Here is a 17,990-nt window from a genome sequence, read left to right on the forward strand (position 1 = left end):
GACAGTGTGTATATAAATGAGAACTACCATTTTCTGGTCATCTATATCTCTCTACTGAATTTGATATTTAATCTACAATGCATTTTGGGTATATTTAGCAGCAGACAGCAAAACAGTATTAGTAGTAATAGTTTTACAAATTGGCCATCAAATGTAATTTAAAAAATATACATACATGAAATAGGCCTGCCAGTGTGATACATAAGAATAGTTACATCAAGATTGTACATTACACCAGATCTGAGCACTGTTTGCCATTCTATTCAACTAGAGTCTCAAGAGCTCCACTCCTTTGCACACCTGGCAAATCTAACTCCTCACAGAGGACTTATATGAAGGGGATGTCCAGGATCCAGGACAAAAAGTTTTCTCTTGATCTTCAAGAGATGGGATCAGGACCCACAGTGAATGCATTGCACAGTGCCTAGAACCTGAAATACCCCTTTCCTTAAACACATAATCATTCAAACACAAAAAAAATTAGAATACGTCTAATCGGTCCAAGTTTTTTCAAATGAAAGGATTATTTGATCTACACACAGAAAACCACACAATCTCCAAAACTCCACATACCTGAGTGTTTTCATGGCTGACTGTTCACAGATGGAGGAGAGCTCTAAAAAGAACAAAGGCTGATGGATTTCATAATATTGACACAGATGTTGCACATATAACTAAATCTGTGTAAGATGTTCCTCAGAAAGTGTGTTGTTTGTATCTAGTGGGCAAATCTCAATCGACAGCCCACCTCAGTTCTCAAAGGGAGAGTTACAAAAGTGGTTAGTTCAGGGTTGGGATGAGCTTGTTTTTGGTGTTCACTAGATATGTTTTCAGAGACACCACAACATTTGCACATCTGTATTGTGGATGATCAGGGTCATGGAGCCTCAACCACTGTAATGCTTGTGATAAATCCAATTGACTTCATATTACCTATCAGGTGCTTATCTTGCTGGTGTAAATCTAACCATTATGGAAGGTCTGTTTCCTGAACTCACACATTTCCCGTGCTACTTAAGTTAAGATAAACAAACTTTAGAACACTCATTCATTGTGGAATACTGAAGCAGTATCCGCTCTGAAGTAAAAAAAAAAAAAAAGTCATGAAAATAGCAATAAAAGTAGGATAAAATTTGGGTTTATGGCACAAAGTCTGCAGTGCATATTACAGTGTGTAGTGTATCTACATGAAGCATACCATCCATCCATCTTCTGTACCACCAATCCAACACAGAGTACCAGGGAGTCTGGAACATATCCCAGAGGGCACAATTGCACCCACTCACTCACACAGTCACACACAGTCACACACACACATACACACACTACAATCTAGAGATGCCAATCAGCCTACAAGGACACGACAACATATGGACTGGGGGAAGAAACCCCAAAAAAGAACATGGGAGCACAAACCCATAACCCTGGTGGTACAAGGCAAACGTACTAACCACTAAGCCACTGTGCCCACTCAATTGCATACCATTATACTTAAATCATAAAGACATGACAGAGGCTGGAAGCAAATGAGAAAGCTACAGTCTTCAATAGAGTATGGAAAATTATCCAATATAGTTAGGCCAGCCTTCCAGACATACTCTTTTATGCAGTATAACAGCGGAACAGTGTACCAGATAGCCTTGATGCAATTTAAATTGCAAAAAGGATGGTCACACCAAATAATGGTTAGAGTACAGTAGGTATACTGGGAAGTCCAGAATGACAAAAGACACCATGATGCATTGCCAGTTAGCCAAACAACTGGCCTGTGTTAAATGAGCGTCTCTGTATTGATGATTTGTAAAGATATAAGATAGGATACACAACAATGTGGCCAAGATGTTAATCTTATATTGCATCATGTGAGTAGAATTCAGGTAGGTGGTTAAATGCTTCAGGTTTCTGATTCACATCCGGTTGGGAGTTGGATTACTTCACATCCTGCAGCCATAATATAGGACCAGGAAAGGGTGTGATGCAATATAATGGCACATCTCTGCTTCCAATTCCTAAAGTGATGAGCTCCAGTAGACCAACACTGAGAGCATAGATTCATGTGAAAGTAAGAATAGGATTGTTGCTATACATATGCTATAGGTAGGTAGGAGATATTTGGAAGGCTTCAGAAGCCAATCCATATGCAGGTTAATGTATACCACTGTAGACCACTGTGATGTCTCATACACACACAGAACTTTAAACAGAGGACACAGAGGCATTATTCAACCAACCCAGTCATTATACTTCACAATAACATGATATTCTGATAAACACAAATGCACTTATACTATCTTGCTAAAAGCATGAATAGTAAAAAGTCAGACTGTGGTTTCTTGAGTAGGAAAACATGTCTGGCATTCTCAAGACCCTCACATTCAAAATGAGGCCAAACTGAAATCAGATGATATAACTACTAGTGTTCAAAACACACAGTTACTGAAGACTGAACTCAAGCTTTCTTCTCCACTGGTCTATTCCGAACCTACAATTTAGCATAGCTATTTTAGAACTCTTGCATTGTCCTGTGGTCACTTGGGTCTATAACATCTTACCAGAACAGGAAATGTCTCCATAACCAAACAGCGCTACGAATTGACCCATTCCTCAGGCCTGTCTGGCCTGGACCCTCTGATGACCACCAAACTTATTGTAGCTGACACATGAAACCAAGCAACGAAAGGGAACATTTTTGAAATATTGTGGTTCAGTATATTTGCTTATGCTGTAGTGCAGAGCTTTGAATATTGATGGTTATTTTTAGTGAGATAAAAAGTCTCCTGTCTACAGAGGAAAGATTTCTTCAGTGCCCATTTTTTGTGTCATTATTTTATGAAGCTATTTTACAAATGTACATTTTTTAAGTGTGGTGAAGCAAAACATAAAATGATGTTAAATTATTAACAATGATGAAATATATAAAAACACCTTTTTCAATATGACAATTTAAAAAGAGGAAGATTTGCAGTATGTTAAAACTTTTAATAGTAAGTGAGAAAAGCAAATCTGTTTGAAATCTGATTACAACAAAGGAGACTGCTGAAACTGCTCTCCATTTTCCAGCCACAGCATCTAATCTCGCCAGTTTTTCCTCCGGAAAAAAAATGGAAAGAAGAAAGGAAAGAGTCTGATTCATGTCACAATAGCCTCTTTGTTTAACTAAATTAAACATTCATTGAGTATCTCTAAATTAAGCCACAAACATAAATAGAGTGGAACTGAAAAAGCCCAATTAAATTAGGCTTTAAATTAATGAATGATTAAACAAAATGCTGTCAAAATATGAAAGGGCTCTGCAAACCCCAAACAGACCAAACACCCTCTCCAAACATGACCCCCATACAGAGTTACACAGAAAACACACAAAGTGGATATTTGTAGTGCCGAGGTGGTTTTGCATACTCATCCACCACATAATATGGCAAGAAAATACCCTTAAAGCGACAAGCAGACCTCCCATGATTCACCTCTCCTCCTCCACTTCCACCTTGACCGCAGCAAATCCTGAAGCAACTGTGTTTTCCTGAGCAAGCAACCACAGTAACGCAGAACAGATGTGTGTAGGGTGGAGCAGAGGCTGAGGGGTGGGGAGGGGTCGAGTATTAGAGACCAAGAGAATGAGATGTGCTTAAACTTCTGCCCTCAGTTGGGGCATCTGGTTATGGTCAAGGAGGAAGAAGCATGGCAGGGAGAGGGATGATGGGGCAGGGGTGCTGCGTTTAACACATGAGGATCATGTAGTGGTGGCTCACCTCTGAACTGACTTCTGAACTGCTGTCTACATGTAGTACAGTGCTTCAAGCTGATTCACTTTGATGTACTGCAGACCCACAATCTCATACAGCGACCTGTTATAGCAAAGAACTATAAGATATTCAGGATGGGTTGTGCACACTTAACCCACCTTCAGTGTCTATTTTATGGTGTGAAAATGGAGCTAAACCTGAATGCAGCTGATACCAATTCATGTATATGAAAAAGAAATGGTCTTTTAGAAGGATTTCACTCACGGTTCAAGTAAGTAAGTAAAAAAGAAAGAAAGAAAGAAAGAAAGAATGAAAGAAAGAGAGAAAGAAAGAAACTTAAAAATCTGAACTCTATACATAATTTCCAGTATTTATGCTTTTATTTTTTTTTTACCAAATGCTATAAATATATCTAAATTTTGTATATAGGTTATGAAAAAATATGTATATGTAACTTCTTAATGCAGTAAATATTGATCGGTAAGTGAACTTTTACAGTTATTTATAGGTTCATATAAGGGTTGACTAAACAAGAATATCAAGAGACAGTGTTTTTTAATAGACTACTGTTATAGTCAGGTAAATCAATTAAAAGTTTAAAAGGGTTCACATTATTTGACTAAACAAGAATATTAAGAGATGGTGTTTTAATAGACTACTGTATGTCTGTATAAATGTTGCTAAATAACGACAAATTTAAAAAAAAGGTGAAGCAATTCTTTACTTGTGATCAATCTGACTAGAGCTTTTCATTCATAAACACTGATTCTCCTACTAAGGTGCGAATGATTCTCCTTTTTCAGGTCACTGAAGACTGATGTTAATACTGAGTCTAAACAGGGCTTTCCTGTTCTCCATGCACACATCAGACATCTTGGCTAATTCAACATGACTACCACAGACCCTTTGTCTGCCAAATATGATGTCAGACTGTTTCAGAGAGAGAGAACTGAGAAAGGAGATTCCCCATTTTAATCAAGACAGACAAAAATATAGGGAGAGAGAAAGGAAAACAGAGACAGACAAAGAGAGGGAGACAATACAAGCCACAGAAGAAATATAAAATTCATTCCTGGAAACATTTTATAATTTCATTGGATTTTATTGCTCTCAGATTTTATATACAACTTGAAATGGCCTGATCTCAGCTTTTCTCTTTTTAATGGTTGCTGATATCCAACATTGATCTGGTATTGATGCCCTTATGTTAACTAAGCTGACTCTCAGCATGATCACATGTGACCAAATGTGATGTGTACATAAAATATACACAAGATAATGAGATTATATATTATTATAATAATTGTAATAAGAATCAATGTGTTAATGAGTGCTTAATGATTAATATCCAGAGATCAATATCTGTTATACATTGTAAATCAAAGAATAATGAACTTGCAATTCTAACAAACTATTTTTTTTTATAAATATTTAACTATGTATAAACAAATTCATAGGAGTTATAATTGAGTTATAAATAAAAAAATCATTGAGTTGATTTTTGCAATTTTGTTTATTTCCTTACTTTCTTTAATCCTTTTTTATAGAAAACTATAAACCTAAACCCAAGCAGGAAAATTCTGGGACATTTTAAAGGTCACTCCAGCAGTTATTTGCATCCCACTCCACAATTAGAGTAATTGCTCAAAATAAAGGGTATTCAAAATCCAAGTCACAGAAAAAAGAACAAGTGCTTGTGTAGAATATACAGAACTGCAAATAATATTCCATAATATACTGTATAGCGATATGTCTTTGTGTGCTCTAGCCATACTTTTACATTAGAGAAGTAGACACATTCTTAGTGTCTGTTCACTCAATAGAAGTGAACTAATAAATAATAGAAGGCTATTGGGTCACTGACAGGCTATGCTGTGTGTTTTGACACGTGAGTGCAGGACTCTGAAATGTTTACAGTCTGGTCAGTGCTCCAACTATCACTGGACTGTAAAACACACACCCACTTAGCAGTGTGAAATAACATTAGACACTCAGACACCAAGGAGCACCTTTCTACAGTCAGATTCTTTACAATCTAAAGCTGTGTATGATTATATATCAAACTGCTTTATTTAGCAAACTTAGATGTCTATTAGCACTGGACCTGAATGATGTCACCCTCATTCAGTTTCAGTACCAGGTACAGTACTGCCACATTGTCCTCCATTTTTCTCTCACTGTAGCTTGGGTCAGTTTGAACTGAGTGATAATACTGCGAGAAAAGAGACAGTTTAGATGAAGTTATTCTGGATGACAGGAAAAGTGATTCAAAATCTCCACGTAATATGCGCACGCTCACATGGGACATATAATTCAGTCTATATCAATGGAAAGTTTGGAAACAAGTGAGAAACCTAGGAAGCTCTGCACAGCTTGGAGGGCTGCGCCTCAGCTGTGTGTACAGACTCCAGGATTAAATTCCGGGACATCTGGTCGGTTGATGGTGCATGTTGGTATAGTGTTATATTCACGCAGCTGCTTTGCACTGGGCCGTGCATTTTCACTGACAAATATACTGTACCTATAGCACTGGAAAAAAACTGAACTGACATAACACTAAACATTGTGTAAAATTCATACCATGACAATTTATTTCACGAATGGAAAGTAAGAGAAAGCAAATTGAGTAAAGAAAACTATACTGAGAGCATATAATTTTAAACCATCATTGAATTAAACTACTTTACACATATTAAAATTTAAAATAGCCTAAAAGAGTACATTTGTAAAATATTTGTTAGTGTTTAAAAAACACTATCTGTTTTCATATGGTAAGGATTAATATCAGAAATTAATTTGATCTTTTTATGCCATATCCACCATAGTCCAAGAAACAGAAAATTGACCATGCTCTCTGGGAGGAAGGGATGACGTTATTTTCCTCTGTCAATCAAAGAGATACTGGCCAATCACATGTGTTCATGAGCTCATGTATGTGGAAGAGGGAACTTAGTAGTTTTCTCCAAATGTGTTTAGCTGTCACATGACGTTATAGTAGTAGGATGTGGAAGGGAATTGGTCAATTATTTAATTTCAATAAATTGAAAAAAGAAAAAAAAGGCTTTAAAAATTGTACAATGTTATGTTGATTGCTAAAACAAACATACAAGAAACTGACTAAAAAACAGTGAGACATGACTCAATCCTGTATGTAATTTTCCTGAATTAGCCTCCTCTTCACCTCCCTTCAAACTACTGTTTTCCATTTCCTAGAATTACTAGTGAGTAATCAGTGTAATCCCTTCTTAGGATCACACCCAAACATCATATATCATTAAATAAACGCGCCATAGTCTATACTCCTCTCATGCCTACCAACATCCCTGCTCCAGGTTGAAATAGTTTTTATTTCAGCAGCCCACCAACACATTTTTATCTGCATTCCTTATTCCTTAAGTCATCTGTTGATAAAGTCGACAAAGCAAAGTCTGTACAATAAATGTAAACTGAATTTGAGTTAAAGTAAGCATTCTATTTTAGCTGCTATGATATACATAGAGTAGAGTTGGGAGGGGATTTTGAATATTGTTTTGAGTGTGCTCGAGGGGGAAGAAGCAATGAGGTAGAGTGTTCTTTGGTCCAAGTGTAACATAGTGGTCTGTGGCCTGAAGGCTCCTCCAGTGAGGCAAGGCAAAGTAAACAAGAGAGAAAGACAGACAGAGCGAGAATAAAACAGAGCAAGAGTCTCTGTCTCCATTGTGACAGTTTACCCTCTTGGTGTAAGAATAGATCGTATTTTTGAAAGAGTGGAAGAAACCTTAAGGGAACTTTTTTCTTTGGACTTTTTCAGTATAAATTAGGGACATTAAATCATGTAGTCATTTTTTTAAGATTACAGAGAATATATAATTTAATAGTTATTCTTGTTATATGTACAGTAGTTAAAAGTTAATCTTATAGCTGCTTCAAGGATTGAGTCTGATTTGTAAGGTGAATACTGAATGTTAAATATTGAAGTCTGGGATGCAAAACAAACATTGTATATGATTTTTTTTTTTTTTTTTTTTGCTTTTCTAATCTAGTTTTGGAGGCACTGTGGTTGAGTGGTTAGTGGCATTTGCCTTGCAACTCCTAGGTTGGCTGCTTGTTTTTCATCCAAGGCCTGTGTTTTTTCAAAGTTTGCATATTCTCCCTGTGTTTATGGGGGTTTCCTCCCCGGAATCTATAAATTGTCCATTGTGTGTGAATGGGTGTGTGAAAGTTTGTTTGTGATTGCGCTTTTCGATGGGTTGGCACCCTGTCCACAAGGGGTGTTCTCCCCTTGTTCCCTGTGTCCCCTGGGATAGACTTCAGGTTCCTCATAACCCTATATACGATAATGGGTTCAAAAAATGGATGGATGGATGGATGGATGGATGGATGGATGGATGGATGGATGGATATTCAAGTTTTTACATAAAGCTGCAGTATGAAAGAATAAAGCTGCAGTATGAAAGGATATTTGAGGATTTAGAGTACACTTAAGTAAAAGATTTAATACTTATTTGAGTATAAGTAAAAAACTACATGCCCTTTCTTTTTGAAACTTAATCACATTATATAAACCATCAAGTAGTATTCATTTTGTGGTTATCTGTTAAGTTTTAATCAACTGTATTTTAGTTAATTATAATCTATAATTGCTGGGGTAAACACAAGATCATATTATCTCACCACATATATTCAAAAACATTAAAATAGGAGGAATACATAGGATACACAAATAGTGGTGGGGAAATGGGAGAGTTAAAATTGTTGTGGTCAGGACAGATTTATGTAAGCTGATCACACAAAGATAAGAGACAGAGCGGTGCCCACTGAAAGCAACTAGCACATGGTTTAAACACATTTTTCACTAGTGTGATCTGAACAGAACAATAGCCAATGATTTAGTCCAATGCTTAATATCACTTAAATACTGTATTGCCCAAAATATTGCAAAGTAAAAAAGAGGTCCAAACAGACCAAATATAGAAAACTGCAAATACTGTTAGCATTTAAACTAGTAAAAAATTGTGCAGATGTTTACTCTAGCAATCAATATGACCATCCAGGTGTTCATAAGATATATACAGTACTGTATTTTTGTAGCTATAGCTGTGTAAGGTGGTCTCCATTATTAGAAGGATTCCAGCAGCAGGCCTCTTTAATGCCCACTTTAATGGTTCAAAGTTTCTGTGCGAGCATCTCTGCTAACTGCGCTACATCCTCCTGCTGGCGGACTCAACTGCCCCATAAAGTGTGCACGCCATGCTACAGCCAGACCACCAACACTGCCTGAACGATCTCTGCTTCTACTGTGCTCTCTCTTACATTACAGTGACCACCTGCAAGATTTGGGTTATTTTCCATAAGACAAGGAAAAACCCACTTATTTAATGGCAAAATTCTATGATCAGAAATCCCTTTAAGGATATAAAGAAAATTGTAAAGAATGCCTCAGTTGTGTCTCACCTCAATGATCATATCAACAATAATGGAAAAAGATATAAAACCTCATTTACAGGTTATTCTCTGTGTACTCACCCTAAAGCCTAGCCTTAAAGCTTAATCAGTCCCTTACTGCTATTGTGCAAAAATTCGCCCTAAACTTGGGATTTTTTTTTAGTGGCATCTATCCAAGTCACCAAGCTTGGTTAGAGTAGCTCCAAAACTCCCATGACCACAGATTCCCATTTACTGTAGTGTTGGAATGCTGCCTGATAGCCTCAGCATTCCTGGAGATAAAAGCAATGAGAAGTTAGATATCAGAGCCTTATCATTACTGAACAGAGGCTATCCTTCAGGCCAGAAATCTTTAAATATAAACAAGTATCCAGAGCAGCATACCATCTTACTGATGCTCAGGTAAAACATATTCTGATCAAAAGAACATGTAGTGAACAGGAGTACATAAAATCAATTTGATTTCATCTGAACTGTCTTAGTTTTTTTATTTTATTTTTTTTTGAATGAAACTAGCACATTAGCACTTATATATACATATTTTGTTATCACCAAAATGACCAAGCAAATTTTTTGTATTATTGCCACCTTTTGTTTAGAGGTTCCACCCAAAGCCATACACAGGAAAAGCAGAAATTGACACTTATTTTTAGAATTTCCTTGGAACGTCTAGTAACATCCCACCCTCAGAAACATGATAATTATCCGAATCACATGGAATCAGGTCTCTAAAGAGTAAATGATTTCTCCTAAGCATATCTGGCTACCCCACCATCACAAAGCCACATCAATTACAAAGTTGAACTTGATTAAAGTTCCATGGGGAAAGACTCCACAGGGGAAGACATAGGAATTATGTAAGGTTTGAATTCCTGGCTATGATTGTCAGACTTTTTTTTATATAATAGCACAGCTCAGACTGTACTGCCAGATGTAATTAAAATCACAGGTTTTAAATATATAAACTAGTCATTATATGTTATTATTTAAAATGAGGGACTTGTATGGTGGACGCTCCACAAAACCTCAGCCTAATACATCGAAAACTTGTTATTGAAACAAAGAGCAATTTCTGAAGTTAGGGAGACTAACAGTCTGAGAGAGACTTCAGGACAGATATATTATTTTCCAATAACAGAATGTTGCATTGCCCATTATATTATTATTATTTTATTATTATTATGAATCATGTTAAAGTTTCACTAAGTATTTGTTATTTTAGGTCTTGTTTATGTGAAGTGTGTGTCATTGCTGAAGTATGTGACCCGTGACCCAACGTCAACCAAAATCATACATATAACCTGAAGTGGGACTTAAGGCTTAAGGATCATTTGACCAGTGTATTAACCTCTGACCTTTCCTGTCTTACTGTCTTACATTTATAAGCTGGTAAATTCTGTCTTCAGAGAGAAAAAAAGAGAAAGAGAGAGAGAGAGAGAGAGAGAGAGAGAGAGAAAGAGAGAGAAAGAGAGAGAGAGAGAGAGAGAGAGAGAGATATGCGTATGTAATCAGTTCACCAGCAACTGAACACTCTCATTATAACAGTCCAGAAGGAAAAAAAAATGAATGTGTGAGGCAAGAAATGAGGATCGTGGCTATATGACAATATTATATTGAAATATAATCTAAATAGGAGAGAACCAAAAGCACAAAAAGTACAAACACTCTCAGATGATGGATTACACCATTCTGGAATGACCCCTTAAGTGTCCTTTCCACCCATAAAGAGTTTCTGAAAACAAGGACAAAGAAGTGAAAGTGACTGAAAATAGAACAAATACGCAGGATTTCACATTAGTGGCAAATAAAACTATTGCACACACACACACACACACACACACACACACACACACACACACACACACACACACACACATATATATATATATATATATATATATATATATATATAGAGAGAGAGAGAGAGAGAGAGAGAGAGAGAGAGAGAGAGAGAGAGAGAGAGAGAGAGTTTCCATGGCACACACCCATGTTTTGGCTCCTTGGGCTTTTGAGAAGGAATTGGCTTGATGACAGAGAATGAAATAGAATGAACTAGGAGGCAGGCCTTAAGTAATTGGACCCAAAACAGCTAGATAAGTTGTTGTTTTGTTTCTGTCTTGTGGCATGTTGGATTTTAAATGAAACCATAACTGGGCAATCTTACATCTTAAATCTTCATTAAGAGTGTTGGGTTTCTTCATAACTTCATTCAAAATCTGAGACATGTGATAGCTGATTGCACTGCTTCTCAGTGCACTCTCGAAAACATCCAGGCAGATTATATGTTCCTCATATTTAACAGGAAAAGGTCACTCCATAACTCACACGGTTCAAGAGGTTACTACATGAATAAATATATTTCAGCAAAGAAATGACATTCCAATAAATGTTGTCGGCTGTATATAAAATTAAGTTAAATGATAAACAGGTGTCATTCAAGTGAATCAATAAAAAGGATGCAGTTTAAGAAGGTATCTTAAACACTAAATAAATAAATAAATAAATAAACAAACAAACAAACAAACAAATAAATAAATAAATAAAGTTTAAGGTTCAGTAAAATGTTAAACCATTTTCTATTAATGTGCTTTTTTATGTCTGGCCAGATTTGTTGCTTTTGTACATTCCTACTCTTTTAACAATGTTTCCAACTGTTCATTTATGAGGAAATCTCTTCACATGCCTACGGTTGATTCATTTTGATTTTTGTAACATTCAGATGACCTACACAAACATTTTATTATACTTAGTACATAAAGTAACAGTGCATAGCTGAGGGTGAATAAGCTGAGTGGAGCTGTCAAAATATCTGTTAAACGGGATCTATATAGTACAACGTTTCCAAAACTTTTTTTTTAGATAAAGCTAAGCATTTCATTCAAATGGAGAGTATCCAGCTGAATGGCATATTAACTTGTTCATCTCAAATCCATTATACTGTAATAGAAAACTTTACAGACTATAAAATAGTTTTGGTTCATAATAATATACTGTACATAATAGCAACATGCAATGGCATTCTTTCCCCCAAGCTGTTCATTTGTAATAGGTCTGCAGATGAAATTTCAAAACAAACTGTTGCATGGCGTCCTGCTGACTGCCAAAATGCCAAACTTTAAGTTAATAATCAGTGGTTAAAGTCAGTATCTAGGTACCGAAAGCTGACATTTCACAATAGAGTATAAAAAGCGTATAATTCATCTGATAATACTACAAGTTGGATACAGGCCATTTAACTTGAAGTTAGTTTTAAATGGGTTACAGACGAAAAATCAGCAAGCATTTCAGCATCCTTTTTCATGGTACGGAAGGCAGAGTCTCAGAGTCCCAAGAGTCCTAGATAATTACTTTAAAATAAAGAACATTTCCAGTCAGACTAAATACAGAAGAGAAAAAAAATGTTTTGAATGGAGCAAAGAGAGCAAGAGAGTGACCTAGTTAAGCCTACAATTCAGCCACTCACAAAGTCCTTTGTAATTACTATTTCAATTCTTTTGAACTCTTCACCAGAGCTGTCCTGAACCTCTCCGTCTAGCCTCACAGACTGAAAAAGAAAGATTTCATCAGCTAAATTCAGCGTATTCAATCTCAGGCAACTAGCAGATGAGGAATGTGAGCACAATAGCCAAACAGCTGATGTAAATATTCATTTATTCACAATAAAAGGGAGCCGTAAGCTTTCCAGTCAGGGAAAACGTGAGTACAATGTGACACACAAGAATGATGCGAGTCAGAGTAAGCACATGTGGTGAGTCTCCTGAAGTTCCTCCCACTCTAGTAGCCTTCCTTTCATCATCCCTTTGGGTATTGTAGGAGCACAATAAATACAAAAAATATTTCCTTAACTTTGGCTCAGCTTACTCCCTTAATGCACGATAACCTGAATTATCTCCATTTTTATCGCCATATCAACAATCAGTTGTGTTTTTAACCGGTCATTGTTAAGCAACATGGTCTTAGACTTGCAAATTCATAACAGTTCTTATGAAAAGATTTAGGAATGTTATGGTTAGTCTTAAGGGTGGGTTCATTTTCTTATGATTTATTGAAATCCAAAAATAGTACTATCACTTTCTGACAGATGCATTTTCATTTTCATAGGATCAGAATGGATTTGTGATGTCATTTTAAGGGTTCCTCAAGGGTTCTTCATATAGTTAATAGTTTTAGGTGTTTTGGTCAAGTTCTATGTGTTATTCAGTTTTTACAAGTACTGGTGGGTTAAACCAAAGAATGCTTTAGATTATTTATTTATTTATTTATTTATTTATTTATTTTTTACGTGTATGCATGTCAATGATCAGAAAAAGAGTAATTTTTTTCCGGAAGCAATTATTCATATTTATTTTTCATTAACTATGAATTAGTCATTTTTCTGCACTTTAACTCCATCTCAGCCATTCCCCTTACTTCTTCTGCCTCTCTTTTTCTCAATAGTTCCTTTATAATGACCTTCTCCCTTTTAAATTTGATATTGCTTGAGTAAACAGGCCATGTCAGAGCAGTGGGGTAAAAACTGGGCGGTAGCTTCACACCTCTCGCTCTCTCCCTCCTTCCATCAGCAAGCATGTGCTCTGATCGGGGTGAGGGTGGAAAATTCCTGAGCTGTAAGCTAGCTGCACTCCTGGGCTGCCTCCCTCCTAAATTAAAGGCATGTGTGGAATCTTGAGCCAAGGTTCTGACAGTGAGGCAAGAGAAGAATAGCAGAAAGATGAGGAGAGCACTCGAGAAAGGGTGGATAATGAGAGAGAAAGGTATATCTAAAGCGGCAGACGTATTAAAACAAATGTGGAAGGGAAAATCCGAAGATGGGGGTCAGGAAGGGGTGGAAATCAGAGATGCATTATTAATTTTGATGGAAAACATCAAAGGATGAGGACAGAGGACAGACACGGAGGAAAAGAAGCTGCTCCTCTGAGAATGGAGAAGTACATGTCCTTTAACACAACCTCTCATTCTTGCACCTCTACTCATTCCTTGGCTTGTTCTCCCCATCCAGCGGCCCATGTGGAGGAAGAGAAGGGTGTTCAAGAGTACAGATGTGAATACCACAAATGCCAGTTTAATAAAAAGAAAACAAATCTGGTCCACTTTCTCCAGCCTAACCTGGCCTACCAGAGGGGAATTAGAACCTGCTGCCGTGGGGTCGGAAAAAAAGAAACTTCTGGATCATTTCCAGGCCCTAAGTTCAACCTTCTCATCCCCACTGACTACCTAAACACAGATGTGTAGGAGCACACACCCTAAACTAGTCACATTTTCACTTAGTTTATAAAGATTCAACATTAAAATGTTATTTGTCAAATAGATAAACATACACGATATGACAAGTAGTGAAATGTGTTTTGCGACTGTTCCTTGTAAAAAAGAGAAAAGAGAAGGTGCAATAAAAGGATAAATATTGAAAGAGAAAATAAACAATAAACATAGAAATGTAAATCTTAAAAAAAGAATAATGAAAAAAATAAAAACTACAAAAAGTGCAATGAATGGAGAAGGAATGCAGAAAAATAAGTTGTATATACAGTAATTTAGATGTGTTATATACATGATAATGTGCAAAATATGTCAATTGACCAGTATGAAAAGAGTTCCAAAGTGATATGTGCAGTATGCAATGTATGGTGTGCAAAAGGTCATGGTAAGACTAGCAAGACTTTTTTCCTTCTAAAGGATCTAAGCAATCAATCAATACCTGTAATGAAACAGTGACTTTGTTGATTAGTTAATTAACTGAATCACTGATTAATCAGACCCAATAAAAATGAGACTGCTTAACTATGATGTTAGAAATTTTGTAAATTATTAGCCCCAGGGCCAGGAATAACTGTCGATAAATCTTTCTAACCGCCAAATTTCAGATGACAAAGAATCACATGCACACAAAATCTTTCCCAAAAAATTCTGTAACAGCGGAAATGTTTTAGCACATCTTTTACAAACCTCTTTACTTCATCCCCACGTTAAGACAAGAATCTGGAAGAAATAAATTTTGAGAAAATACTAAACAGGGAAAGAAGTTGCTTAATCACTGATGGATTAATGAACATTGTGGTTTGTTTCCAAGTAAACATGAGGGTTTTTATGTTTGTGTTTGTAAACCACTGAAACAACACATAGTATTACACAATAGTTTTGACCCTCGGTAATGTAATTAGCAAAAAGGGACCAAGCAAACTCTGGAGTTTCAAATTTGCTAGAGGCAAATTCCTAGAAATGTTTAAACCTTTAAACCAGCTGATTCATCCAGCATCCAGCAGATAAAGCTGTTGGCAACTAGGCAGCAACATATTTCAATATTTGAAATTGCATTTTATCTAACTCGCACATATAACACTGAATTATGTAGCATTATATTCACCTTGCTAAAAAAAAAGATATCTTTTTTCCTTTCAAAGCTCCAAAATCACAGAGGATATAGAGGATATCTCTAATTTCAACAAAGTGCTTTTCTTCTAGGAGACAGTGACCTCTTTTATGGTACAGGAAAGTGGAAAACACCCATTAGGCAAAACCTCAGAGGACCTGAACAAGAAATAGGAAAAACCTGGGGCTACATGTTTATGGAGTGTGATAGTTGACCTCACAGAGGTCAACAACACGGGTGGCATTTAAACATGTGATCTGACGAACTTAGACATTTTTATTATCATGTCAGTAGGCAGTGCTTATAGAATGTAGTAACCTTTAAAATAAGAGAAAAAAAAATGAAGAGGCATTTATATAGCTTTGGGAGACATTGATAGAGCCATGCTTTTAAATGTTAAAGTTTCCTGTAGTGATAAACTACATGCTGTCTTGATTCTACTGTAAGATGACTGTGATATGCCTCATAGCTAATCAGTCTTGTTGTCTTGCCTTGGTTACTAAAGATGACTGAATTATCAAACGTATAAATGAATGCCATAGTTATATATTATTATAGATAGATAGATAGATAGATAGATAGATAGATAGATAGATAGATAGATAGATAGATAGATAGATAGATAGATAGATAGATAGATAGATAGATAGATAGATAGATAGATGCTTATGGAGATGAATTTTCAGACATGGTTTTGTTTAAAGTGATACATTCCCCATGGCAATGAAACATGTTTCCAATTTCTTTTTTTTCCTTTGGCAATGATGTGCTGCTATTTCAGTTCCCGACAGACAGCAATAAAGACCTCGTTGTTCATGTGACCTTATTAGCCCACACCTGCTCATTTACCCTCTCAGTCATTCCTGCTTTTTATTTACTCACACACTCTCTGCATCCTGAGTCATTAGGAAAGTCATTAACAAATAACAAGCTTGTAACAGCACAACAGCACATTATCAGTCACTGTACTAGATAATGATGCAGGACACACGTTGCTGAAGATGAATGAATGAGTGAATAAATGAATATATAAATTAATACAAACAAACAATCAATTTAGCACTTAACTCAGATTTTTTTTTTGTTTACTCCACCTTACTCTAATTACCCTTAGGATTCTCTGAATTTCTTTCTACCAATTTATGGTGTTTTATTTAATTTCTTTCAGCAATGATTAGTATTTGCCCTGAATAACAAAACATACTTTATAATTGGACTGTATTATCCAAATGTCTTACTTGAAAGCTGAAATATGCTGTTTATATTTCTGCCTTGATCTATGAAAAAATCAATAATTTAGAAAATGCTGATTTCTGGATGACTTTAGATCTTGATAAATCAAGAAAGTATACCTAACTCCAATTAGGTATACTATTAAATAGTATGCATTTCATTACATTTCATGGTACAGGTACCATCACATGCATTCAAGGGTTCTTTTAATACTTATATGAGCCTCAGATAACCTAAATTATTATATTATTTCATGTTTCTACAATAGAAATACATTAACAATTTATTCACAAATGACATGCTGCTGCTGACACTTCACTGTTTTCTGAATCCGAAGAAATCAATCCCAGGAGCTGAAATACTCAAACCATACAGTCTGACACCTGACACTTGATGGTCTTTGATGCAAACATGGTTGGCAGATTGGACTGTATCCATGAGCAGGTGAACAGGTGAAAGGAGTGTTCCTAATAAAGTGGCCAGTGAGGTTAACTGCACTGCTAAGAATAACATATCTATTTATGATGTTTGAAGAAATGATTCCCTAACCTGAACAAAGGATCACTTTTTGTTACCTTGTGTTTCTCCTGGTGGAAATTTAAATTCTTACTGTTTCTAGTAAGCATGCAACAGAAAGGATTTACAGGAACATCTATAAGTGGCTATTATATGCATCAGAATTGATGAAATTGTGTTTACAACAAATGATGGGCTGCAGGCCACAGCTGGAGTGTAGACAAACCCCACACACTGACAATGCTGGGAATTTACATAACTAGTGTGGGACAGAAGGGAGGATCTCTGATGAAGGCCAGACCTGACAGAGCTCGCCTTTGTGTGTGTTTGCCCACGTATGTATCCGCACTGCCTAAGACGATGGGAGTTATTATTGTCCTCACCCCCAACTTCACAGTTCATTGACCCTCCATTGACACCATATTTTCCATATTTTCTGTGCTTTAAAGGTGTAGCTCAGTTTTTAGAGAAAGGAAAACAACATATAAAAGTTAGGTTAAATGTTTATACTGCATAATACATAATTAAAAAATTTTTTTTTTTATTGGAAAACAATAAAAAATTGAAAGCCTGCTCACTTCTGTACAAGAGGTACATACACTCTCTCTCTCTCTCTCTCTCTCTCTCTCTCTCTCTCTCTCTCTCTCTCTCTCACACACACACACACACACACACTTCAAGATGAATTGTTACAGGTTGGAAACTAG

This window comes from Tachysurus fulvidraco, chromosome 8 (assembly GCF_022655615.1).
Source record: "Tachysurus fulvidraco isolate hzauxx_2018 chromosome 8, HZAU_PFXX_2.0, whole genome shotgun sequence".
Taxonomy (NCBI): Eukaryota; Metazoa; Chordata; class Actinopteri; order Siluriformes; family Bagridae; genus Tachysurus; species Tachysurus fulvidraco.